At 38.1% G+C, this 26,753-nt stretch overlaps 1 protein-coding gene across 7 annotated transcripts in view; it reads left to right on the top strand.

Moving 5' to 3' along the window:
- The window catches only part of EDA (ectodysplasin A), a 374,305-nt gene that overhangs the window by 92,429 nt on the left and 255,123 nt on the right, over positions 1-26,753 (top strand). The window lies entirely within an intron of this gene.

Consider the following 26,753-nt stretch of genomic DNA (forward strand, 5'->3'; position numbering starts at 1 on the left):
TTTAAATAAAGATTTGTAGGGCTTCCCTGGTGGTGCAATGGTTGAGAGTCCGCCTGCTGATGCAGGGGACACGGGTTCGTACCCCGGTCCGGGAAGATCCCACATGCCGCGGAGCGGCTGGGCCCGTGAGCCATGGCCACTGATCTTGCACGTCCGGAGCCTGTGTTCCAAAACGGGAGAGGCCACAACAGTGAGAGGCCCGTGTACCACAAAAAAAAAAAGGTTTGTAGTTGTGTTCTTTTTTCTTAAATTTATTTATTTTATTTATTTTTGGCTGCATTAGGTCTTCATTGCTGCACGCAGGCTTTCTCTAGTTGCGGCAAGCTTGGGCTACTCTTTGTTGTGGTACACGGGCTTCTCATTGTGGTGCCTTCTCTTGTTGCGGAACATGGGCTTTAGGCATGCGGGCTTCAGTAGTTGTGGTGCGCAGGCTCAGTAGTTGTGGCACATTGGCTTCGTTCCTCCGCAGAATGTGGGATCTTCTTGGACTGGGGTTTGAACCTGTGTCCCCTGCATTGGCAGGTGGATTCTTAACCACTGCACCACCAGGGAAGCCCAGGAGAGAAGTCTTGAGGAAGGTGTTCAAGCATGAGGGGGTATGACTTAGTTGAAAAGAGAAGAAAGGGCCTTTCAGACAGAGGCAGTGTCATTTACCAAGACAAGGCTGTAAGAATGAGCTTCTGAGGTTTGAGACAGCAAGCGTATTACTACTATGAAATGTCTGCTAAGGTGTGAGTAGAAGTGGTAGCATTATCTTCTTGCTTTTAAAATCCTATGCTGGTCTTGGTGTTATGAAGAAAACATTAAATCACTTAAGTATCTTGGTATCTCTAGATTCTTATATAAATGCTCTATCAAACTGAAGAAGTTTTCTTCTACTCCTAGTTTGCTTAAAGATTTTTATCAAGAATAGATGTTGAGTTTTGTCAAAAATCTTTTGTATCTATTGGCAAGATCATCTGCTTTTCCTTTATTCTGTTGCTATGATGAATTATGTTGATGAATTTTAAAATATTTTATTGAATATTTTTATATCTATGTTCATAAGAGATTATTTTTCTGTATTTACTTTCTTGTAATGTTTTTTTTTGGCTTTGGTATTAGGATAATACTAGCCTCATATAAAATGAGTTGAGAAGTTGTCCCTTCTCTTGTATTTCCTGGAAGTTTGTGTGAAATTGGTATTATTTCTTCCTTAAATGTTTGGTAGGATTCACGAGTGAAAAACATCTGGGTTTGGAGATATTTCTTGTTGAAAGATTTTTAAGAATAAATCAATTTTTAAAGTACATGTTCAACTCTTTGGGTTATCTATTTTTCTTCAGTGAGCTTTAATAATTTATGTTTTTCAAGGAATTGGTCCACTTTGTCTAAGTTGTCAAATTTATATGCATAGAGTTATTTGTAGTATTCCTTTATTATCTTTTTAATGTTTGTGGGGTCAATAGTGATGCCCCCCTTTTATTTCTAATATTGGTAATTTGTGTCTTCTCTCTTGTTCCCTTGGTGTGTCTGGCTATGAGTTTATCAATTTTATTGATCTTTTGAAAGGACCACCTTTTGGTTTGATTAAAAACAGAAAATAAACAGACCATTTCATTGATTTCTTCTCCTATTTATATTGTTTCTTCTTCTTGCCTTGGGTTTAATTTGCTTTCTCTAGTGATTTATGTTGCGAGCTTAGATTACTAAGTTTAGTCTTTTGTTCTCTTCTAACATAAGCATTTAATGATGTAATTTTCCCTGTCCACACTATTTTTAACTACATCCCATAAATTTTGATATGTTGAATTTTTATTAAGTTCAAAATATTTTAAAAGTTCTTTGAGAATTCTCCTTTGTCTCATGGATTATTTAGATGTTTGTTTGATTTCCAGGTAGACATTTTGAGGATGTTTCCTGCATATCGTTATGTTATTAATTTCTGTTTAATTCCATTGTGGTTAGTGAACATCCTGTATATGATTTCATTTCCTGAAAAACATTTTGTCACACCTGTTAGAATGGCTACTATAAAAAAAATAGTAAGTATTGGTGAAGCTGTGGAGAAATTGGAATGCTTGTGCACTGTTGGTGGTATTGTAAAATAGTGCAACCACTATGGAAAACAGTGCAACCACTATGGAAAACAGCATGGAGTTTCCTCAGAAAATTGAAAATAGAACTACCATAAGATCCAGTATTGTCCCTTTTCCATATATAGTGAAAAGAATCGAAAGCAGGGTCTTGAAGAGATATTTAAACACCCATGTTCATAGCAGCACTATTCACAATAGCTAACAGGTGGAAGCTACCCAGATTTCCATTGATGGATAAATGGATAAACAAAATTTGGTATATACGTACAGTGGACTATCATTCAGCCTAAAAACTAAGGAAAACCCCATGGCACATAAGATTGTGTTGGCTTTATAGCCCCTATGCTTATGGTAAAATGGTGATAAGCTGAACGTCTTAGAGCTACAGTTACCTGAGGATTTCATCATGCTGTATTCATTTGTTCAACTGATTTTCTGAGAAGCATTAGCATTAGCATTAGCATTGGAAGCAGACCAGCTAGATTTGAATCTCAATGCAGGTATTTATCATCTGTATGACACTGAAGATATTACTCTGTAAGCTTTGGTTTTCATGTTTATAAAATAGAGTTCCTAATAATCAAGTACCTATTTTATAGAAGTGTTGAGGGAATTGAGCATATAAAATTATTAGCAGAGGACCTAGTACAGAGTAAGTGTCCAATAAAGGCAGCTCTTGTTATAGTTATTGTTGGTAGTGGTGTTGGTGGTGTTATTGTTGAAATGTAAACATGGGAATTTACATTGATTAATGTATTATTACATTCATTAATAATCTCATTGATTTGGACTCATTGCTCAAATGTGTTTGGAATCTGGATCATGTAATATAACTACAAATCCATTTAGCTGAGCCAGCATCTTTAAAAAAAAAGCAAGGAAATCTTACTGTCACCTGCTACAGGATTGATGGACCTTAAGGACATTATACTAAGTGGAATAAGCCAGTCATAAAAGGGCAAATACTGTATGATTCCACTTATAAAGTGTATCTAAAGTAGTCAAATTTCTAAAAACAGAAAATACAATAGTGATTACCAGGGGCTGGGGGGGAGGAAAAAAAGGGGAGTTGTTGTTTAATGGGTATAAATGGAGAGTTTCAGATTTGTAAGATGAAAAAGTTCTGTAGATCTGTTGCACATCCTTGTGAACATACTTAATAGTACACAGCTATACACTTAAAGATGGTTAAGATTTAACATTTATGTTGTGTGTGTTTTTTTTTTACCACGATTTTAAAAAATAAACTTTTTGAGGTTTGTTTTAGGGACCAGAATGTGGTCTAACTTGGTGCATACTTCTTGTGCACTTGTAAAAAGATTGTGTAACCTGGTCTTGCTGGGTAGAGTGTTCTATAAATGTCAGTTAGGTAAAATTGGTTAATAGAGTTGAGCAGTTCTACATCCTTACTGATTTTCTGTCTACGTGTTTTATTGATTGCTGAGAAAAGAGTGTTAAAATCTCCCAGTATAATTCTCATTTCCCCTATTTATCCTTTTCAGTTTTATCACTTTTTGCTCCATGTACTCTGAAGCTCTGTTGTTAACTGCATACGTATTCAGGATTGTTATGACTTCTTGATGAATTGATCATTTTATCACTACATAATGTCTTTATTTATCCCTGGTAATATTCCTTCTTCTGAAGTCTACTTTGTCTTATTTTAATATAGCTACTTCAGCTTTATTTGAATTAGAGTTTACATGGTATATAATTTTCCTTCTTTTCGTTTTTAACTTAAATATATCTTTACATTTAAAGTGGGTTTCTTGAGACAACATGTATTTTTCTTAAACCAGTTTGGCAATCTCTGTCTTTTGTTAGGTATATTTAGACAATTTATATTCAATGTAATTACTGGTATGGCTGGATTTCTACATTTATTATTTGTTTTCTGATTTTCCCCCTATTCTTTGTTCCTTTGTTTCCCATTTTCTGCTTTCTTTTGGAATATTAGAGTGTTTTTAATAGTCCATTTTAATTTATCTGTTGGTGTTTTTGTTTTATCTTATATTTGTATTTTGGTGCTTGTTATATGATTGACAATTCACATAGCTAATATTGCATTGTCTACTTTGAGTTAATATTGTACCCCTTCAGGTATAATATAGATGCCTTACAACCATATGTATTTGTTTACCCTGTTCCACTTTACCTTTATCATTGTTATATATATTACATTTCCATACTCTGAAAATTCCACACGCCATATTATGAGTTTGCTTCTAATAGTCTTACAGATGAAAGAACTTGAGTGTAAGTTTTAATAGTTATCAGGTATTTACTATTTCTGTTGCTATTCTATCACTCTTGAAGAGCTAAAATTCCCTCTAATACCATTTTCTGTCACCTAGAAGAATTTCCTTTAGAGCAGATCAGCTGGTGATGATGAATTCTCTTAGTTTTCACTCATACGAAAATGTCTTTATTTCACCTTTATTTTTGAAGATTATTTCACTGTACATAGAAGTCTTGGTTCACAGTTCTATTTGTTTAGTATGTTAAATATGATTTTCTATGGTCTTCTGACCCCCATGGGTTTTTTTGTGAGAAATCCGTGGTTTTTTGAATCTTTCTTCTCCTGTATGTAATATGTAATTTAAGAAAACTGATTTCAAGATTTTTTTAAAGTCTTTTTATTCAGCATTTTGGTTATGATGTGCCTAGGCGTAGTTTTCTTTGAGTTTATTTTGTTTGTGTTAGCTGAACTTCTTGAATCTTATAAACATGCCTTCACCAAATCTGAGTTTTCAATCATTATTTCTTCAAATATATTTTCTATACCCATTTCTTTCTCTTCGTCTTCTGAGATTCCAATGACATGAATGTTAGAACTTTAGATGTTGTTCCACAGGTCTCTGAGCATTTGTTAATTTTTTCTCTACATTTTTTCCTCTCTGTCTCTCTTACTGGATAATTTCTGTTGATCTAAAAGTTCACTGACTTCTCTGTCATTTGAATTGTACTATTGAGTCCATCCAGTCAATTTTTAAAAATTTGAGATCTTATATTATTCAGTTCTAGAATTTGCATCTTTTTCTTATAGTTTCAAATTTTTTCTGCTGAAACTACTATCTTTCTATTCATTTAAAGTGTATTTACCTTTACTGCTTGGAGCATAATTTTAATAGCTGTATATTAGTTTTCTATTGCTTCATAACAAATTGCCACACACTTAGCAGCTTAAAACAACATGCACTCCCAGTTTTTGTGGATCAGCAGTCTGGGCATGGCCTAGCTGTTCATGGTCTCACAAGGCTGTAATCAAGGTGTCACCTGAGCTACATTCTCATTTGGAGTTTGGGGTCCTCTTCCAAGTTACATGGTTGTTGGCAGAATTCAGCTCCTTGCAGTCTTCAGTTCTCTCCCACATGGCCCTCTCCATAGGTAGTTCACATCATAACAACTTGCATCTTCAAGGCTAGCAAAGAATCTCTCTCTGTAGTCTGCTAAGATAGAGTCTTAGATAACACAACATAGTCACCGAAGTGATATCTCATTACTTTTGCCATAGAATTGAGGGAGTAGTGTCCCATCACCTTTGCCATATTCTATTGCTTAGAATCAAGTCACAGATCCTGCCTGGACTCAAGGGGAGAGGATTACGTAAAGCCATGGCTACCATGAGGCAAGAAATGATTGGGAGGTCATCTTAGGATCTGTTTCCCATAAGCTGCTTTCAAGTGTTTGATAATTCCAACATCTGGATCATATAGGGTATGGTATCTTTTGATTGGCTTTTCCCTTGGGAATTGGTCACATTTCCTGGTTCTTTGTATGTTGAGTAATTTTGGATTGTATCCTAGACATTGTGAATGTTATATTGTATAAACGGTGGGTCACACTATAATCCTCTAGATGAATTTTTGGAAGATACTTAACCAGGATAGGTTCAGACCACGAGTTCTGTCCTGCCTTCTGTGGATTGGAGTTCTAATTTCAGTTTAGTTTTCCAAGTCATTAGTTTACTGTTTTATTTCTGTTCCATGCTTGTGCCCCTCAGGTGTTTGTCTGAGTGTTGGGTGGTAGTTTATATCTTAGTTCATTCTTGAAAGCTTTCGTTGTGATCCTTTGGGTCTTTCCTGCACATGCACAGCTTAAAGATGAGTACAGGACTCGTGTGGGTTCATTCGCAGAATTAGAGGATCCTTTTCTCCAGCTCTCTCCTGTATAGAATATCCTTCATTAGCCCATTCCTGAGGCAACAGATACCCTCTTTCCTGGTTCCTCTGGCCAGAAAGACATGGTGTCTCTTGGCTTTTTAGCTGTTCACACAAGTCACCACTGTCAAACAACTCCACGACTGAGCAAACTGCTAGAAAAAAACCAAACAAAAACCCAACAGAATTACCCCCACACTCTTTGGCTCCTAGTAGTCCTTTTTTCGGTTACTCTGCCCTGTAATACAGGATTCCTACTGGAACTTTCACCAATCATGCCACTGCTCTGCTGTGCAGTTCCACACCTGGGATCCACCCTCAGAAAATCTGCAGGAGAAAAAAAATATGGGACATCACTTTGATGCAGGCTACTTCTCTAAGTTTTAACTCCCTTTCACAATCTACCTGCTTTTGGTTACTTTTCAGTCTTCAGGCACTTAATTTTTGTGTTTTGTCCATCATTTTTAGTAGTATTAACAGGAGAGATAGGCTATAGTGAGCTTACTTCATTTGAGCTCCAACTGGAACTTGTCCTTTCATTTGTAAACTATTTATATTTCAAGCAGCAAATAGTTTGCTTGTGCTTTTTAAATCCAACCTGACAATATAAGGCTTTTAATTTGAATGTTTAGATAATTTTTAGCTATATTTGTAATTGTGGCTATATTTGGGTTTGAATCTACGATTTTGCTATTTGGATTCCATTTTGTTCCATCTGTTCTCTAATTCCTTTTTCCTTCTCTTCCTGCCTTCTTTTGGAGGAGTTGAATTTTTATGAGTTCACTTATCTCTACTCTTGGCCTATTAGCTATATGTCTTTGTTTTTGATGGTTGCACTTATTACGGTCTTCCTCAAAATAATATTGTTACTTCACATATAGTGTAAGAACCATACAAATATATACTCTTATTTTGCCCCTCCCATCCTTTGTGCTATTGTTGTTATACATACATTTTACGTCTATGTGTGCTATAAACCTTGCAATGCATTGTTATTATTTTTGCTTTAAACAGTCATTTATCTTTTAAGGAGTTTTCTTTTTTGAATGATAAAATGTCTTTTATATTTACCATTTATGGCATTCTTTTTTTTTTTTCTTTTTTTTTTTGGCAGTACGTGGGCCTCTCACTGTTGTGGCCTCTCCCGTTGTGGAGCACAGGCTCCAGACGCGCAGGCTCAGCGGCCATGGCTCACAGGCCTAGCCACTCCACAGCATGTGGGATCTTCCCAGACTGGGGCATGAACCCGTGTCCCCTGCATGAGCAGGCGGACTCTCAACCACTGCGCCACCAGGGAAAGCCTATGGCACTCTATTCCTTTATATAAATCGAAGTTTGCTTCTGGTATCATTTTTCTTTGCCTGAAAATCTTCATTTAAAATTTCTTATAGTGTAGATCTGCTGGTGATGGATTCTCTCAGCTTTTGTTTGCCTGAAAAAGTCTTTATTTAGCACTCAATTTTGAAAGACAGTTTCACTGGGTAAAAAATTCCAGGTTGACAGATTTTTCTTTCATCTCTTTAGAGATGTCACTCTACTTTCTTCTAAATAGTGTAGTTTCTGATGAGATGTCTATGATCATTCTTACATTTCTTCCTCTATATAATATGCCTTTAATTTGGATGCTTTTTAGCATTTTTTTCTTTATCACTAGTTTAAAGGACTTAGATTATGGATGCGTTAGTGTGGTTCTCTTTGTGTTTCAGCCTGCTTGAGATTTATTGACCTTCTTGAATTTTAAAGCTTATCATTTTTAATAAATTGGTAAATTTTTGGCCATTGTTTTTTCTGCCTTTATCTCCTTCTGGGAGCCCCATGATCTGTTCATTTCTTTTATTTTTAGTCATTTTTCTTTCTGTGCTTTATTTGGATGGTTTTTATTGCTTAGTCTTTTAGTTTATATATCTTTTCCTGCAGTGTCTAATCTCTTGTTAGTCCCATCCAGTATTTTCATTTTAGATATATTTTTAATCTCTAGAAATTCTATTTTTCATTTCTATAAGGTCAGTAGTGGTGTCCCTCATTTCTTTCCAGATTCTACTAATTTGATTATTGTCTTTGTTTTGCATTGTTAGTCTAGCTAAAGGTTCTCAATTTTTTAGATCTTTTCAAATAACCAACTTTTGGTTTTATTGATTTTCTCTATTGTTTATTCTCCTTTGATTTTCTCTATTCACTACCTCATTAATCTCCATTCTAATTTTTACTATTTCCTTTCTTCTGCTTGCTTTGGGTTTAGTTTACTCTTCTGTTTCTAGTGTCTTAAGGTAGAAGGTTATTGATTTGAGATCTTTTTTAATGTAGGCACTTACAGCTATAAATTTCCCTCTAAGCATTGTTTTAGCTGCATCCCATAAGTTTTGATATGCTGTGTTTTCATTTTTATACATTTCAAAATTCTGTAATTTCCGTTGTCATTTCTTTATTGCCCCATGGGTTAAAAGAAGTGTATTTTTAATGTCCACATATTTGTGCCTTTCCCAAATTTACTTCTCTATTGATTTCTAATTTCATTCCATTGTAGTCAGAGAACATACTTTGTATGATACATGGCCTTTTAAATTTATTGAGGCTTATTTTATGGCCTAATATATAGTCTAACCTAGAGATGTCCCGTGTACTCTTGAGAAGAATGTATATTCTGCCTGTTAAGGTTTATTTGGTTTATAGTTTTGTTCAATTATTCTCTATCCTTCTATATCCTTGTTGATCTTCTGCCTAGTTGTTTTAATAATTATTGAAAATGGGGTATTGAGGTTGGCTATTATTGATGAATTGTCTATTTCTCCCTTTAATTCTGTCAGATTTTGCTTCATGTATTTAGGGGCCCTGTTTTTAGGTACACAGATGGTTTATAATTATGTCTTCCTGATGGATTGGCCCTTTTATTGTTATATAATATCCATGTTTATCTCTAGCAATGTAAATTTTTTGTTCTAAAGTTTATTTTGTTTGATATTAATATAGCCACTTAAACTTTCTTTGGTTGCTATTTGCATGATATATTGTTTTCCATTCTTTTATTTTTTTTAATTTTGTCATTGCTTTTTAATTATTTAATTATTTATTAAAAAAATTTTTGGCTGCATTGCGTCTTCATTGCTGCACGTGGGCTTTCCCTAGTTGTGGCGAGTGGGGGCTACTCTTTGTTGTGGTGCGTGGGCTTCTCATTGTGATGGCTTCTCTTGTTGTGGAGCACAGGCTCTATGCGCATGGGCTTCAGTAGTTGCAGCACGCAGGCTCAGTAGTTGTGGCACACGGGCCCTAGAGCACATGGGCTTCAGTAGTTGTGGTGCATGGGCTCAGTTGTTGTGGCACACAGGCTCTAGAGTGCAGGCTCAGTAGTTGTGGTGCACGGGCTTAGTTGCTCCGTGGCATGTGGGATCTTCCTGGACCAGTGATCGAACCCATGTCCCCTGCACTGGCAGGCAGATTCTTAGCCACTGCACTACCAGGGAAGTCCCCATTCTTCTATTTTTAATTAATTTATAACTTTGAATCTAAAGCATATGTACGCTCTCTAGGCAGCATTTACTTGAATCTTATTTTTAATACAATCTGACAATCTCTGACTTTTGAGTGGATTGTTTAAACCATTCATATTTAATCTTATTGGTGTAGTTGGATTTACACCTATCACTTTACTTTTTGTTTTCTGTATGTCTTGTTTCTTTCCCCTCTGTTTGTCCTTTGATGCTTTCTTTTACATTAAATGGATATTTTCTAGTATAACATTTTAATTACTTTTATGAATTTTTCACTATTTTTGAGTTAACTTTCCCATTTGTTACTCTAGAGCTTACCATATACATCTTAATTTACCATAATCCATTTTTACTAATTTAATTCCTGTGAGATATAGACACTTCACCCATATCCCCTTCTGTGCTATTGTTATTTTACATACTACATCTATATATGTTACAAACCCAACAACCCATTATTATATTTATACCTTATATAATTTATATTGCTTAAAAAACAGAAAAAATAAAAGAGAGCAAGTATATGTTTATAGAATTTGTTATATTAAGCTTCCTACTACCATTCTGGTTCACTTCATTTTTTCCTATAGATTAAATTACCATCTGGTGTCGTTTCCTTACTTCAATACAGCTTGTTCTTGACTACCTTTCTGGTGACGTTATTGTCAAATTTATTATATTTCTATATGTTATATTCCCAACAATTGAATAATATACATGTTGTTTCATACAATTAAATTAGTTAAAGGAGAAAAATGTATACTTTATTATCATTTATAATCATATAATTACCTTTACCAGTGCTCTGTGTTTTTTTGTTGTGGGATCAAATCACCATCAGGGGGCACTTTCTTTCATCTTGAATAACTTCTTTTAGTGTTTTTTATAAGGCAGGTCTGCTAGCAATGAATTCTTTCAGTGTGTTTTCTGGGAATGTCTTTATTTCACCTTCAGTTTTGAAAGATAGTTTTTCTGGATAGAAGGTTCTTTGTTGACAGTTTTTCTTTTCTTTCATCACTTTGAAAATATCCTAATGTCTTTTGGCCTCCATTTCTTTGATGGGACTTCAGCTGTTAAATTTATTGGGTTCCCTTGGATGTGATGAGTTGTTTTTCTCTTGCCACTTTTAACGTTTTAACTTTGTCTTTCAGCATTTTTGCTATGATTTGCTTGGGTTTGGATCTCTTATGTTTATCTTAGAGTTGAACTTGAATTCATGTGTGTGGAGGTTAATGTTTTTCACCAAATTTGGGAAGTATTCAGTCATTATTTCTTCAAATACTTTTTCTGCCCCTTTTTTCTCTCTTCTTCTGAGAGAAACGTATATGTTGGTGTTTTTAATGGAGCCCTGCATTGCTCTGAGGCTTTGTTCATTTTTCTTCATTCTCTCTGTTCTTTGGATTGCATAATCTGCTCCTCTTTCCTCAAGTTCACTGATTCTTTCTTCTGCCAGTCAAATCTATTATTGAGCCCCTCTAGTGAATTTTTCACTTCACATTATTGTACTTTTCAACTCTAGAGTTTTTGTTTGGCTGTTCTCCTTTTCTTAAAAAATAATTTATATCTATTTAGTTAGATTCCATATTTGATGGCTTGTTATGATAACTTCCTTTACTTTTTTTTTCTTTTGGCTGTGCTGGATTTTTGTTGCTGTGCATGGGCTTTCTCTAGTTGTGGTGAGCGGGGACTACTCTTTGTTGCGGTGCATGGGCTTCTCATTGTGTTGGCTTCTCTTGTTACAGAGCACAGGCTCTAGGCACATGGGCTTCAGTAGTTGCAGCACGCAGGCTCAGTAGTTGTGGCATGTGGGCCTTAGAGCACGTGGGCTTAAGTAGTTGTGGTGTGCGGGCTCTAGAGCACAGGATCAGTAATTGTGGCACATGGACTTAGTTGCTCCATGGCATGTGAGATCTTTCCAGACCAGGGCTCTAACCCGTGTCTCCTGCATTGGGAGGCAGATTCTTAACCACTGTGCCACCAGGGAAGCCCAAATTGTGTGATTTTAAAAAATTGAGGTATAACCAAAGATAGAGTTAACTGCTCACATTAAGTCTTAAAGTAATTCACCCTAGCTAGGTGGATGTGTTCAGTTCTCAGGCATTAGCAGAATATCCATGGCTGTTTATATATTATAAAGACCTGGCAATAGTTAAGGTGGCTAATTTTGGAAATGTATTGCATTTCCATCTAGTCTGAATCAATGAACTTAAACTTCATGCTACGTGAGATGGAGACATTTAATGGGACACCAGATTTAGAGACTGTTATATAATGTTCCCAGAATCTTATTCTGGTGTTATAAGAGAATTTTAATTACTTACCTGGGCACAAGTGATGTGGTATCAGTAATATTTGATGAAGAAAGCAAGTAGATACTTCCTGTTAACTTCGTACCCTGCTTTGAGCCCTCAAGCCTTCCTTGTATGAATGATATGCTCTGTCAGGAGAACAGTGCATTGGTGATATACTGTAATATTCTTTATCATACCAAGATGATATTATAATAAAACTGACAACCTGTTATTGAATATCTGTGTGCCAGGCATTGTGCTACACCATTTACATGTATTATCTCATTTAATCCTTACAGAAACATTAGGAAGTAGATACTGTATTCCAGTTTTACAGAAGAGGAAACTGAGGCTAAAAAAGATGAATCATCTTTTCCAAGATTATATAGCAAAACAGGGTAGATATGGAATTCTACCCAGGGTGTCTGACTCTGAAACCCTGTGCCTCCCGTAAGGCTTATCATTAGAATTATTACTGTAATCTTTGGTCAGAGCACTGCTATCTAACGCATGTCTGTACTGCATGAACTCTTAAAGGCAATGTTATAAAGATACTCCAGCATATCTTTGTACATAGAAGATCAACAGGGGAAACAGGTACTTAAAGATTACATGTTAGGTAAGACTTTGGTGAAAGAACACAAGAAGCTAGAGAAGTACTATGGACTATGGTCCAGTTCACCTGGACTCCTGAATGGTATCCACCCATTGGTTTTACCAGCCTGCAGGTTATCTTTGAGAAAAGGGTATGTTAGAGGCTAAGGAAAAAGATATTGTGGTTTAGAGTAATAAGGATCGGGGGTTGGGGGGAGTAGTGTCGCTGGGAGCTTTATATACATCTCATCTGATTCTCATAATGGTGTTTTAAAGTAGGTGATATCATCCCCATTTTCTGATAAAAAAACTTGAAACTTAATAACTTGCCTAAGGGTACAAGCTGGTATATTCTTGTCATAGAATTTGGCAGTCACTCCCCTTCCCCCCACCCCAGGTCTGCCTACTCTAGAGCACATATTTTTTTCCTGTCTGTCTGCCTAAAGTGGTGTCCAGATAGCGCGAACCCTGCAGCTAGCTCCTCTTGCTCTCTGATTTGGACTTTTGGATAATTTTTCAATAAATAGAAAGATGTATTTCCCTATCACTTATTTTTTTTTCACTGAAGACCTATATGGGATTGTTTAGATCACACTGAATTCATCTGGAGTCTGTGAAGGGCAGGAATGGGGATTGCAGAGCAGTTTTCACATGCTAATTAGCATGTCCAGTTTCTATGCTTTGCCTTGGAATTCTGTCAACTTGTGATAACACTCATTATCTCACACTGATCACAGTTCTGATGGGTAGCTATATGTTTTCAATTGATAAAATCTAAAGAATGATTAATTAATAAATGCCATTTTTCTAGGAGATTAAACCTTTCAAAAATGGTGTCCTTTGGGGGAAAATAGAACGAAATTACCTTTGATAGAAAGGTTTGGAAGCCACTGCACTAATAGATCAGAACAGCAGTTCTTATAGTTAATACTATTTGAGATTGGTGATCTTGCCAGCTAATGATTCTGCCTCCTGTCTTCCATTAACTAACCTTTAATCAGAACTATCACAAAGGAAAAAAAAAACAAATACATGGCTTTGAGCTCCAAAATCTTTTTACTTTGGCTCTCTTGCGCTCTGGAGCGTCAAAGCAGTCTATTCTTTGCTCATTAAGAAGGAAGAGACCCCACAAATAAAATACTAAAAGCCTCACTAATGGAGTTGACTTATCTCATCAGTGTTCCAAAATATCGACTGCCCCCAAAACGTTCAGCCGTAAAAGCTAAATTCTGAAAACCAAGATCCTCCACTCCTCCCTCCCTCCTTCCTTTCTTCCCCCACCTCATTCTATCTTTTCTCTCATTCTCTTGCTTTCATTCTGTCTCTTGTTCTCTCTCATTTTCTGTCTCTTCCGTTCTCTGCCTCCCCTCTCATTCTGTCTCTAGTCTCTCTCTTTTTCTTGTTCTCTCTCTCCCATTGTTTGCATTGTAGCTGCCTCTCCTTTATGCAAACACTAAGCAAGAAGTCATGTTTGCTCCAGGTTGCCATGGAAATGTTGTAAGTAGGCCTTTTAAGGAAACTGGCCGGCTCCATTAGTGAAATCATACCCAGATAGTCTTAAGGTTGGTAATTTAGGGAGATTTTCTACATAGAGATTACGACTGTCTGAAGTTTAACCACCCCTACCAACCCGAACTTCTGTTTTCCTACATATAGTTTTCTTCTTGGATGTAATTTCATTAAGGGAAATGGTGGAGTTCTACAGACTTCTATTATGATTTGATTTTTTTCAAGCCCACAAAAACATCTTCTGTGACTTCCAGTGGACTCTTTTCCAGAGCAGAAAAGTGGGTACAAATTGGAGTCTTGGGCATATAAAACCTGGCTTGCAGTGGAAGCAAAGGTGTTTTGGAGTGAGAGGAGAGAAGTCTTAACTCCTGCAAGGGTATGCAGATAGGAAAAGATGAAGGTTTTCTCAGGCAAAAGGGAATTCTTCTCCCCTCTCTTGGTACCAGAAGAAAGAAGTTGAATAGAGGCACTAGCTTCTGGATGGTGGGAAGAAATGTAGCCACCATATTTTCCTAGCTTCTAGAAATGGAGTGAGGGGAAATACTTGGTACTGCTGAGGCCACAAGTGGAAGGAAATTGATGTCCATTACTGCACTCTGGAGTGCGACCTCAGGAAGGCCCAAGATTCAGTAAGAGGTCTAACACTAGCAGAGGCTCCTCCATGCACTGCAATGGGCAGCTGTTTCCTCACTCCCAAAAACATGCTCTGAGGGTCTAGGCACTGGAGCTACAGTGATGAATAGAAATAGTCCCAGGGCTTCCCTGGTGGCGCAGTGGTTGAGAATCTGCCTGCCAATGCAGGGGACACGGGTTCGAGCCCTGGTCTGGGAAGATCCCACATGCCGCAGAGCAACTAGGCCCGTGAGCCACAACTACTGAGCCTGCGCGTCTGGAGCCTGTGCTCCACAACAAGAGAGGCTGTGATAGTGAGAGGCCCGCGCACCACGATGAAGAGTGGCCCCCGCTTGCTGCAACTAGAGAAAGCCCTCGCACAGAAACAAAGACCCAACACAGCCAAAAATAAATAAATAAATTTAAAAAAAAAGAAATAGTCCCTACTCTCTTCGAGCTTGCAGCTGTACTGGGGAGGGAGGGGCAGTAAATTTCAAAAATAGCTTAAAAATTGTCAGATGGTAACAAATATGAGGAAAGAAATAAACAGGGTAGTAAGATAAAGATAATAACGATGGTAAGGATATTTATGATAGGATGGTTAGAAGACCTCTGAGGAGATAGCATTTAAACTGAGACTTATAGATGAGGTGGATTTAGTTAGAAAAAGAGCTAGGAGAGAGAGTGTTCCAGGTGAAGGAAAAGACGAGTTCATAAGTCCTGAGATTAGGCAGAATGTGGCCTTTCTTAGGAACCAAAGGAAAAACATGAGTGGAGTGAGATGTCAGCAGAGGCCAGATCATTCAGAGTGGCATTTATAGGCCATGGTAAGGAAAGTGGATTTTATTCTGAGCACAGTGGGAGGCCATTGGAGGATTTTAAGGAGGAGTGCAACTGAGCAGATTGTGCTTTAGCAGAGTTACTGTCTGCAGAGTGGACAATGGATTGTAGGAGGTCAAGTGGAAGCAGGGAGACTAGTTAGGGTGGTAACAATGGAGAATGAGAGAAATGGAAGGATTTGGGTTATGAATGAAGATAGAGCTAACAGGGCTTGCTGCTGGATTGGATATGGAGGTAGAGGAACGGAAAGAATTAAGACTGTCTTCTCAGGGATTCCCTGGTGGTGCAGTGGTTAAGAATCCGCCTGCCAAATGCAGGGGACACGGGTTTGATCCCTGGTTTGGGAAGATCCCACATGCCACAGATCAGCTAAGCCAGTGCGCCACAACTATTGAGCCTGTGCTCTAGATCCCGTGAGCCACACCTACTGAGCCCGCGTACCACAACTACAGAAGCCCGCGTGCCTGGAGCCCATGCTCCACAACAAGAGAAGCCACCGCAATGAGAAGCCCGTGCATCGCAACAAAGAGTAGCCCCCGTTCACCGCAACTAGAAAACGCTTGCGCGCAGCAATGAAGACCCAGTGCAGTAAAACATAAATAAATAAAATTAAATTAAAAAAAAAAAGACTGTCTTCTCTTTCTAGTTTTAGTAACTGGGTAGCTCAAAATGTAGGAGGGTGGTGGTTAGGATTATTGGGGCAGACACTGATTTGGAAAAGTAGAAGCCCAAATGAGACTGGCAGAGCCCTGGAACTGACAGGCTAACAGCAGTCAATGCAACAGCTGCCATGCTGGTAAGGAGGGCAAGTGTAAGAAGTAGCCCCTTGGAGGAGACTGAAGGTGGGAAGTTGCTTAGCTCACCCTGTGGTTGGGGGGAGCAGTTAGCAGATACAGATGAGATCCTGCTTGGTCCAGGAGAAAATGAGAAAACCTAGACTTCTAGGATTTGAGGGGAGGGACTTGATGTTTCTTGTTGCCTTCAATGTGATCCAGATACCTCGATTTTAGCCCTCAGGCTAATAGGATCTAGAGAAACACCTGTTAAACCTATAATAGAAAAATAGTTGGGAATGAAAACCACACCCTTCTGTTTATAAAAGAGAGTTGATTAGATAAAGGGACAAGAAATAAGATGATTTGCAAAGTTCTATTCCTGCCCATCCCCAAGAGTGTGCAAAGCTTTATTACTAAGGGCTGTGCTAAAAAGCCCTGTTATGTGTTATGTTGTAAGTATGCATCGTGTAAACAAAGTTAGGAATGGTAATGATGGCTGCCTTTAAAGAATTATAGCTTTAACATTATTGCACATTTAAAAAAGGGAAAAGCAGGGAATCGAGAATAATTGGTAAGCCAACAACCATCATTTGTCTCCTTTGTGAAGATAGCACAGTATAGTGGTTATAAGCATGGTCTCTTGAGCTGCCTGGGTTCTAAATCACTGCTCCACCACTTACTCGCAGCATGGTCTTTGGGTCAGTTAATTAACCTTCTCCAAATCTAAGTTTTTATAATCTGTATAGTGAGGATAATAGAACTTCCCTCATAAGGTTGTGTTGATGATTAAATGTGTTGATATTTGTAAAGTGCTTGAAACAGTACCCATATTAGTTTGTTGTATAAGCTAAAATAAGTAAGCACTTGGATGGGAGGCTAATCAGTGAATGTAAGACTGGCCTAGGATACTAGGTCATTGGGTAGAGTAGGCAGGACAGAGAAAGACACAGGTTTAGAGTGGCTCTGAAGTAGGACCAGAGGTGCCTGCTGTGCCTTGATTAGTCTTTTCCTGGCTGCAGGACAGGAGCTGATACAGACCTCTTGAAGCACAGAGACAGGTGAAGAATCCCTAGATTCTCTAAGAACACTGAACTATATACAAGCAATGTAGATAAATCCCTGTTGACATAAGGTCTAATAGGATATTAGTCCCTGAAAACCACTGTTTTTCAAAAGCTAAATAGTGTGTCCTATTAGAAACTATTCCTCTCACTGGGGTTTCTGTTTTCTTCCTTTCTCCTTCCCTCCCTCCCTCCCTCCCTCCCTTTTCCTTCCTTCCTCCCTCCCTCCCTCCCTTTTCCTTGCTTCCTTGCTTCCTTCCTTCCTCCCTCCCTCCCTCCCTTTTCCTTGCTTCCTTGCTTCCTTCCTTCCTTCCTTGCTTGCTTGCTTCCTTCCTTTCTTTCTTTCTCCCTTTCCTTTCTTTTCCTTCCCTTCCCTTCCTTTCTTTTCCTTCTTTCTCTCTTTCTTTCTCCCTTTGTCTTTTTTTTTGGAGGGGAAGGGGCTATCACTTCTGTCAGAAGAATGGATGAAGTAAAAAACCCTTTCTCTTATATAATTTATCTTTTTCTTAAAGAAGTGACTCTAAAGACTTTATAACATATGTAATGTGTAATTTGTTCCTATTAACCAGGACTTTTCCTCCTCCCTCCCATTTTGTTCCAAGTATTCCCAGCCAAAAGACTGATAATTGCATTCTTTATATATTAGAAGAACTACCAAGTGGTGCTTGGTGGGCATCAAATAGCAAAAGTCAGGATCTGTGGATGGATCACGTTAGTAATTATAAGTGGCACATTTATCTTATTCCATTTGTGGAATGCACTGAAATTGAGACCCTTTTTATTTTATTTTTTTAGCCTGGAGAAATTTTATTTTATTTTATTTATTTTATTTATGTTATGTTATGTTATTTTATTTTATGTTATTCTCTTTTATGTTATTTTAGGCCCCTTTTAGTGTTATAGCACTGCATGGGTTTGGAGAGGTCTCTTCCCTCTTCCTTCTTCTAGGCTCAACTCTACCTAAACCTTTCTTGAAAGATGAATATCTTATTTTTAAAGGGCCCTTGGTGCAGTGGTTAAGGATCTGCCTGCCAATGCAGGGGAGACACGGGTTCGAGCCCTGGTCTGGGAAGATCCCACATGCCACGGAGCAACTAAGCCCATGCGCCACAACTACTGAGCCTGCACTTTAGAGCCCGCTGAGCCACAACTCCTGAAGCCCGTGCGCCTAGAGCCCGTACTCTGCAACAAGAGAAGCCACCGCAATGAGAAGCCCGTGCACCACAACAAAGAGTAGCCCCCTGCTCACTGCAACTAGAGAAAGCCCGCGCACAGCAACAAAGACCCAACACAGCCAAAAATAAATAAAACAAGTAAATAAATTTTAAAAATAAATAAAGAGCCCCTGGGAATGAAATTCTGTAACCTCCTTCTTAGTCATTTCTGTGTTTAGGACTTTCACAGGTCATTTTTCCTTTTATTCAAGCAAAATCCTATTACAAAGACAAAGATCTTTCCATCCCCTCCTGGACGCTTTATAGTTATGGTGCTTTGTTGCGTTGACTACAGTGGACTACATTACCATGTAAACCTATACAAGCGAATGTTTATTTTTTCTGGCCTTGATTCAGTAACAGCTAGTTTATAATACAAATATCTGGTTTTGTGTCTGCTTTGTGGAGGGAAGAAGAGAATTCAACTGGGGAAGAGATGTGAGAGGTTTGCTTTTATAACCTTTCCTCTTTACTGCTAGGTAGTGATCAGTTGCTAATTTACCATAGCATGAGGTGAGCTCTCTTATTTTCTGTTTCTATGGGTTGGGAATGTGATTTCTAGCAACATGCCAATTAGAAGAAAAATTTCTACTCAAACCAAAGAAATGGGAGGATTGGTTGAGGGAAGATCAATTAGTGATGAACTCTTACCTGTATTTAGCATTAGTCCCTTTTCTCTTTCCCAGTGTTTGTTAGTCTCCTGGTCCTTTTGATTTTCTCATTTTTCTGAATGTAGCCTGTGAGGAAGTCCTGGAAGATCCTGCTGGACTTAGAAGAAACTAGTTAAGCTATGTCTCTTTACTATTTAAAGGGTGTGCGGCAAATAATTTAGTAATTAAAGGGGATGGAAACCAACCTTGGTTGGTCACGTATGATAGCCCACAGTTAACATTTGTTTAGCCAGCTGAACTCCAAGGTTGAGCATTCACTGAAATCTCTCTTTTCAAAATAGTGTTGCTTGTATGATCCTGAGTATTCAGTGTTAAATCATCTTAACCCAATGTATTTCTTTTAGGAAGTAAAAGATTATCATCTGGTATACATTAAAGACTTACTATAGTCCATACCTCTTTCTTTATAACTGAAAAGATATTCTAACTTCATCCCAGCAGATACTATGTTAACTGCTTAACAGCAATGTTTTCATAACGAAGAAAATATTACACATTTAATTCTGCCTGGAGGGACACTGCAAAGCATTGTGAACAGAAGCTGCACTTTCATACTAAACCCATTGTAGATAGTCAAGATATCATTTTAATAATCCAAATTTTAATCATCTTGACTTTACCTGTCATATCGTATTTTATTTTTTTAGACACACATTTCTGAAATCCTTACTAAGGGGCAGTGGTGGTGGAATCTCCGAGACCTGTCCTGATATGTTTACAATGCCAGGTATTGATAAAAGAAGTTTAACATTCTTTGTGCAAAGATCTCAATATGGGCTCTGTTTCTCTATGGAATATACTCTTTATGTAGCTACAGATATGAACTTATCTTTTGGCTATGGAGTCATCATTTTCAAGCAATTTGTCTTCATTTTTGTTATCACTCAGAGGTACGGTTAATACAGAAATGTACTTTGGATGCTAGAATAATTCATGTTTGTATCCCTCCAATTCTACTACTACCATACGCTCTTCTTTGGAACTTTCCTTTAAGACTACTTGCAAATGTCAGGTACAGAGTTTAGAAGGTGTCCATCTTTGTCTGTATACACAAAGAGCAAGGGTTAGATGTTCTGATTCATCCAGATAATTGAGCATAAGACAGAAGTTCTAGTGGGATAGAAGGGAAGACTATTGCCCATGAATTGGATGAAATAGGGGTCTTGGATGAAATGCTTCAATGACATGGACTAGATTTTCCTAGAGAAAGAAGAAAGAACTGGTTTGACAATCATAGTTTATGGATTATCTTAGTGTGCTTGCTTCTCCCTCTTCTGTTGCCTACATTTGGGTCTTTTTACTGTTGCTTAGACCTGGGAACAGCATTTATAATCAGGGAATATTTTTTGAGAAAATTCTTTAGTACAAATTTTGAGACAGGTTTGTTCAATAAATAAATAAGAAATCTCGTATTTTCCTTTCCATATTGATACTTATGAATCCAATTTCTGAGGTTAGGATTTTGGATTATATCTGATTCTTGGTTTCACACAAGAATTTATGTACCATCTGATCTGTTTATCCTCGAATGCATTATGATTTTTAAAGTTTACTTCAAGTAATTAAATATTTGCATTAATTGAAGACTGGGATTTATTATTCAGTAACTCTGTGTATCTTAAGGTTTCTTTACCCTCTGCTTGTTCTAGGGAAATCAATGACTTTACTTTTTTAGCCAGCATCATTCCATTGATACAGCATTGTAACTAATGATAGCTAGAATATACTCGATTCCAAGTGAACCAGTGTAATTTTTTTCTGTACAGCAGGAATGAATAAGATTATCTGTAGGTTAGTCAGAAGGAAAATGGCTTTGTGTTTTACCTTTGTAGCAGCCTCTTGGAAGGTTTTAAATTTGATACTGTTATCTGTAAGAAATAGAATAAAGCAGGAAGAAGCATGTACCTTCGAATGTGTAGCTGACAGCACTCTTGGAAGCAGAAAGTGCTGATTTTTTTCTTTAAAAAATTTGGAAGAGGGCCTCGAATAATTCAGGAGACGGAAAATGATGCCCAGGTGAAGTCACATGACTCAGTGGATAATTCCAGTGAAACCCAGGAAGAACCGCATTAGTGGTAGTCTATAAGTATACACAGTTCTTTACAATAGGTTGATTGCACTAAACAAAGAGGAAAATCCTTTCTCTGAGGAGCTTACAATCTAAAGATACAAGTTGGTGCGGTACAGTATGGAATGAGAACAATAAGCAAGCCCCATGGTGGGTGGTCTTCATAGCTGAAATGCTTCAAAAACAAGTGCCTTCTTGGAAAGGTGGAGGTTAGAGAGGGAGTGGCCCAGGCATGCAAAGAAGTGGGAGAGTGTTCTTTTGGGGCTGGGCATAAGGAGAAAGAAGGGGGGTTGGATCAGGTTTCTGAAAGGAGGCTCAACATAAGAATGGGTAAAGAGATCAGACTGACATTGGCATAGTAGAGTGTGGTGATTTAGAGAAGAAGGTAAAATGCCAGCAGAGGAGGATTAAGAGAGGGGCAAACAACATACCATATGAATCTCTATTACAGCAAATACCACATCTTTAAAGACCCAGATATGGAGAATGCTGCTTGCAACAGCTTCTTACCCGTGTGAATGGCTTCTACAACAGAGAAAAGAATAGTCCAGAATGGTTCCAATGAGATACTGTATGTGAAAGGGCTTTGTAAGCAGCAAAGCAGTACAAATGTAAGTCATCATAATATTCTGCTTAGCTTTGACTTCATTTAATTTTTTTTGTTTGGTAAAATATCTTAAGACAAAGGTTAGCAATAGAACTTTCTATTTTCAGAAATGTTGTCAGGAACAGATTTGTTATTATAAATGCTTCATTTGTTTCCATGTTAGGTCATGACAAATTCTCATAGTAAATGTTCCCCAAAGGGCTCTCTCTATTTTCTTTACAATTGAACTAATACCGGTCTTCACGTCAGTGAAGAGCCTCATTCTCATCCTCATCCTGTTCCCTCTCTTGCTATCCAGCCTCTTTTCCACCTCTGTTCATATGCATGTATTTTCTTTGGTCTCACAGTATCATTTTATATACTGCCTGATTCTAACAAGGATTTGAGTTGGTTTACTGAGAAATTAATCAATAACAGGATGAGCAAATTGGCAGAGAAATGAGTACAAAGGGAAAATAAATATAAGAAACTAAAATGAGGCCAGGGTAAGGTTTATACAAAGTATCCAGCACTGGGAACTTTATAGCCTTGCTGTTAAGTTTGGCTCTGAGTATCTAAGGAGATAGCTCAAGGAGGGAAGTAAGATTTGCAGGTGTCACAAAGAGAAGCCGGCGCACCCCACCGAAGAGTAGTCCCACTCCCCACAACTAGCGAGAAAGCCTGTGCACAGCAACGAAGACCCAACACAGCCAAAAAAAAAAAAAAAAAGATTTTTAGGTGTCCATGAGGTAAAAACGAACCAATTTCTGAGAAGAGGCACAATTTTCTTTTTTAAAATAAATTTATTTCTTTATGGCTGCGTTGGGTCTTCGTTGCGTGTGCGGGCTTTCTCTAATTGCGTTGAGTAGGGGCTACTCTTTGTTGCGGTGCACGGGCTTCTTATTGCAGTGGCTTCTCTTGTTGCAGAGCACGGGCTCTAGGTGTGTGGGCTTCAGTAGTTGTGGCTCGTGGCCTCTAGAGCGCAGGCTCAGTAGTTGTGGCGCATGGGCTTAGTTGCTCCGTGGTATGAGGGATCTTCCTGGACCAGGGCTCGAACCCGTGTTCCCTGCATTGGCAGGCGGATTCTTAACCACTGTACCACTAGGGAAGTCCCGAGGCACAATTTTCTTGAGACCTGTGAGAAATTCCTCCCATGGGTTTTTATAGATGCCTGTTTGGTGAGTTTGGATTTTATCCTGAGGGCACTGGGAAGCCAGTGAAAGCTTTTGATCCAGGGAATGACATACAGAAAGCTGTATTTAGAGCAGGTATAGAAAAGCTCAAATGAGTGGGGGGAAACTACATATAGGAGAACCAGTTAGAGATGAGCTCTAAGGGTCTGGACAAAGATGTATTGGAGGGAATGGAAAGGAAGGGAAAGCTATGAGAGGGATTAGGAAGGTGGAGAGGGTCACTGCTTAGCTATGAATGGCAAGGGAGGAATCAAAGATGCGTGCAGGGTTCAGGTCCACCTAGAATGATGGTACCATAATCCATTGCAAATATGAGGGGAAGAGAGATGTGTTAAACTAGAAAGCACAGAAAGTTATGAAAAAGGAAAGATTACCACTATGGAATTTTATAGTCATATTTCAGAGCAAGCAGAACAAAGAAAATGGAAAGCTATCATTTATTTAGCACTTTATATTTTATAAAGTACTTTACATACAGTATCTTATTTTGTCTTAATGACAGTCTTGTGAGGGAAGTAGTACGTATCCACATTTTACAGATAAGATATCTGAGACTTAGTGATTAACTGATACCTCTAAAGCTATGTAACTAGAAAGTGATTTGTTTTCCCCCCACTGTATCACACTGCCTCAAGAAGGCTTTCTGCTTGGAGCTGTTGGTGTAATATTACCAGATGACAAAATCAGGACAAGGTTAGAGTTTTTCCATCATTATGAATCTCAGATTTTGGCTTTGCTTTACTATAATTGTTCCAGTGGGGACATTTGATATGAATAGAACTGTTTGCCCCATACACTAAATGTCCCCAGACTGCAATGTTTTAAAATTTTCATATCTGCTTTTTTTCTTAAACTGCTGTCAGCTGTTACTACTTCATGTATTTGGCAGCTCCCCTACTCCTAGTCATTTTTACCTCTGGAAACCAGATAAATATGTTTGTTGCTTTTAGATACAACTTTAAGAGTGACTATACATTGAATGAGGAATAGGGAATCCTCTTATGAAAACCTAATCCTAATGTTACACTATGCTATGTTTTTATGAGTGAAGAACATAAGTCTTAATGCTTGATTATTCTTAGAATGTATATTTTTGGCTGTCTTCTATGTTATTGGCTAATTCTGGGTAGTTGAAGGTGCTGGGTAAGTTACCTAGAAAGGTGAGGTTATCAGTATGTATATTTAGTATGTAACCCATGACCCTTAATTTTTCTAAAAAAAACAGATGCTCTTGGTGGCAACAGGGAAATGTAATAATGCTTTACAAACAAGAGGTTGTGAATTTTTGGTGAATAGCAATCTAGTTGCCAAAGGTTTGGAATGACTGCCCAATCTGCTTTATTCCAAAATGACTTATCACTCCTTCTCTCAGTCCCCACTCCCCTCTGCTGGAAAGGTTGCAGACATTCCCTTTTGTCTGCAATAAGTGTTCCTTCCTAAAACAGTCACAGAAACTTCCAACCAGCCTTCCCTTTGTTCACTTGTCTCTCCCTTTTCCCCTCTGTGAGGAAGGCTTTTAATAAAGATTTATTGACTATCCACAGGGACATTGTTCCTGTAGGAAGCACTGCACTCCTCAGCGTGAAATCTGTGTCTCCAGCTGGCTGAATAAAGCATTTTTGTGACACTTGGTACACTGTATGCATAATTCAGATGTGTGGACTGTGGATAGCCCAGGGTTCATGAGCACCCCAGTCTACCTCCAAACAGAAATGATGTTTTTCCAAATCTACTTTTCAAATTAGTTTTTAAGATGATGGATAATCAGTGACTAATCAGCACATTTATTAAGCAACCTGACTGGGTGGAAACGATGGAGAAGGAAGAGGAAAGGTGATTTCCCTTTACACTTTGCTGAAGGGTGAAATTAATAAAAATTGATATCATTAGAACTCAGTAAGGTCAATAGCTAAAACTCAAATGTTGGTAGGTAAGATTGTATTCTTCATACTGTTGGGAAGGGAAAGTGTTTATTTCTTTGCATAGGTAGTTTGGGACAAAGAAGCTACTTTTATCATTAGCTATAGGTACCTGCATATCACCTTGTGCCCAGAAAAATAGAAATGATTTTGGGTTAGCTGTGGTCTATGGAAAATAAAGCTGTGACACTAGCATCTTATGGCTCTGAATTGGGCTTTGGTAGAAAGTGGTTTTTTTTGTTTGTTTGTTTTGTTTTTGTTTTGTTTTGTTTTGTTTTTTGCGGTACGCGGGCCTCTCACTGCTGTGGCCTCTCCCGTTGCGGAGCATAGGCTCCGGACGCGCAGGCTCAGCGGCCATGGCCCACGGGCCTAGCCGCTCCGTGGCATGTGGGATCTAACCGGACCGGGGCATGAGCCCGTGTCCCCTGCATCGGCAGGCGGACTCTCAACCACTGCGCCACCAGGGAAGCCCGAAAGTGTTTGTTTTGATGCTCTTTGGAACTCATGACCAAAGGTATGAGTCACAAAGATGATTGGTAGAATACAATTCCTGATGCCCTTACAAGAGTGCATTTAAGGCATGAACGTATTTTCTAGAAATGGGCAGGGCATCCAGGCATCAACGAGAGTGAGGGAGATTTCCTAGAAGCCCTTAGGCTTTAATAGTTTCCCTGCTTTGCATGTGACCATGTCAGTATATCCATTTTAGACACCTTTCAGAAGGAGAGACATTTGTTCCCCCCAACCACCCTTTTTTTTTTTTTTTTTTGCTTTTTGTCTAAGTATCTATCATAGGAATATACATTTGGTGGGCATTCGGATTTTTTTATTGAAATGTTTACTGGTGAATGAAAAATGTTTTCTGAAAGGAGCAAGTGGTATGCTCTCTGAAGATCATCAGTTTATCAGTTTGAAAATATGACAATCCAATGAAGTGTCTAGATTGAATGGAAAGCTATGAATTATGCCTACAGAATGTTGCAACTGCTCCCTTACGTGACCTCAACTTTGGCAGTATAATGAAAGTAAATTATTAATAGCCTTACTTACTGAATAAAAACAATTAGTGGCTTGATGTGTTATCTTTGAACCTAGCTCCAGAGAGGCTTTCACTCAGTATAGCGCTTGTCAGCACTGAGTCCAGCCCCTGATATTTGAGGGACGTTACGCCAGTTTCCCCAGAGCAGCATGGTTAGGAGTTCTCTGTCTGATGCATTAGTTAGCGTCAGTGCCCTCTGACTAAAAAAAAAAATATGACGATGAGTAAGTATCAGATGTAAGATTTAAAATAAACCAATGAGATTCGAGGCTTTAGACTTAAATTGCATTTTTATCTCTCAACTGCCTCGAACTTTCCTTTAGAAAACCAGACTAATATTTATCTGCTATAATAAATCTTGATTAAGTATTCATAAATATAATAGGGACAAGCAACTAGCTAGTCAGAAAGGGAGAGGTGGGCATAAGGGACATTTTTTGAACTGAGAAGGGGATAATGAGATTAGAGCAAAAGAAAGTTTATATCCCTCCTTGTCATTCCTCTCTGCCACTACCTTGGTCTAGAATTGAGCCCTATTAATAGGTCTCTGCTTATCCTTCTTTATTTTAACTTTCTTCCACCACTACCACCCCTATTCATTCCTTACTCTTGAGAACCTTCCCTATTAAGGTATTAATTACATAATAAGAGGACACC

The sequence above is a fragment of the Orcinus orca genome, chromosome X, assembly GCF_937001465.1.
Source record: "Orcinus orca chromosome X, mOrcOrc1.1, whole genome shotgun sequence".
NCBI lineage: Eukaryota > Metazoa > Chordata > Mammalia > Artiodactyla > Delphinidae > Orcinus > Orcinus orca.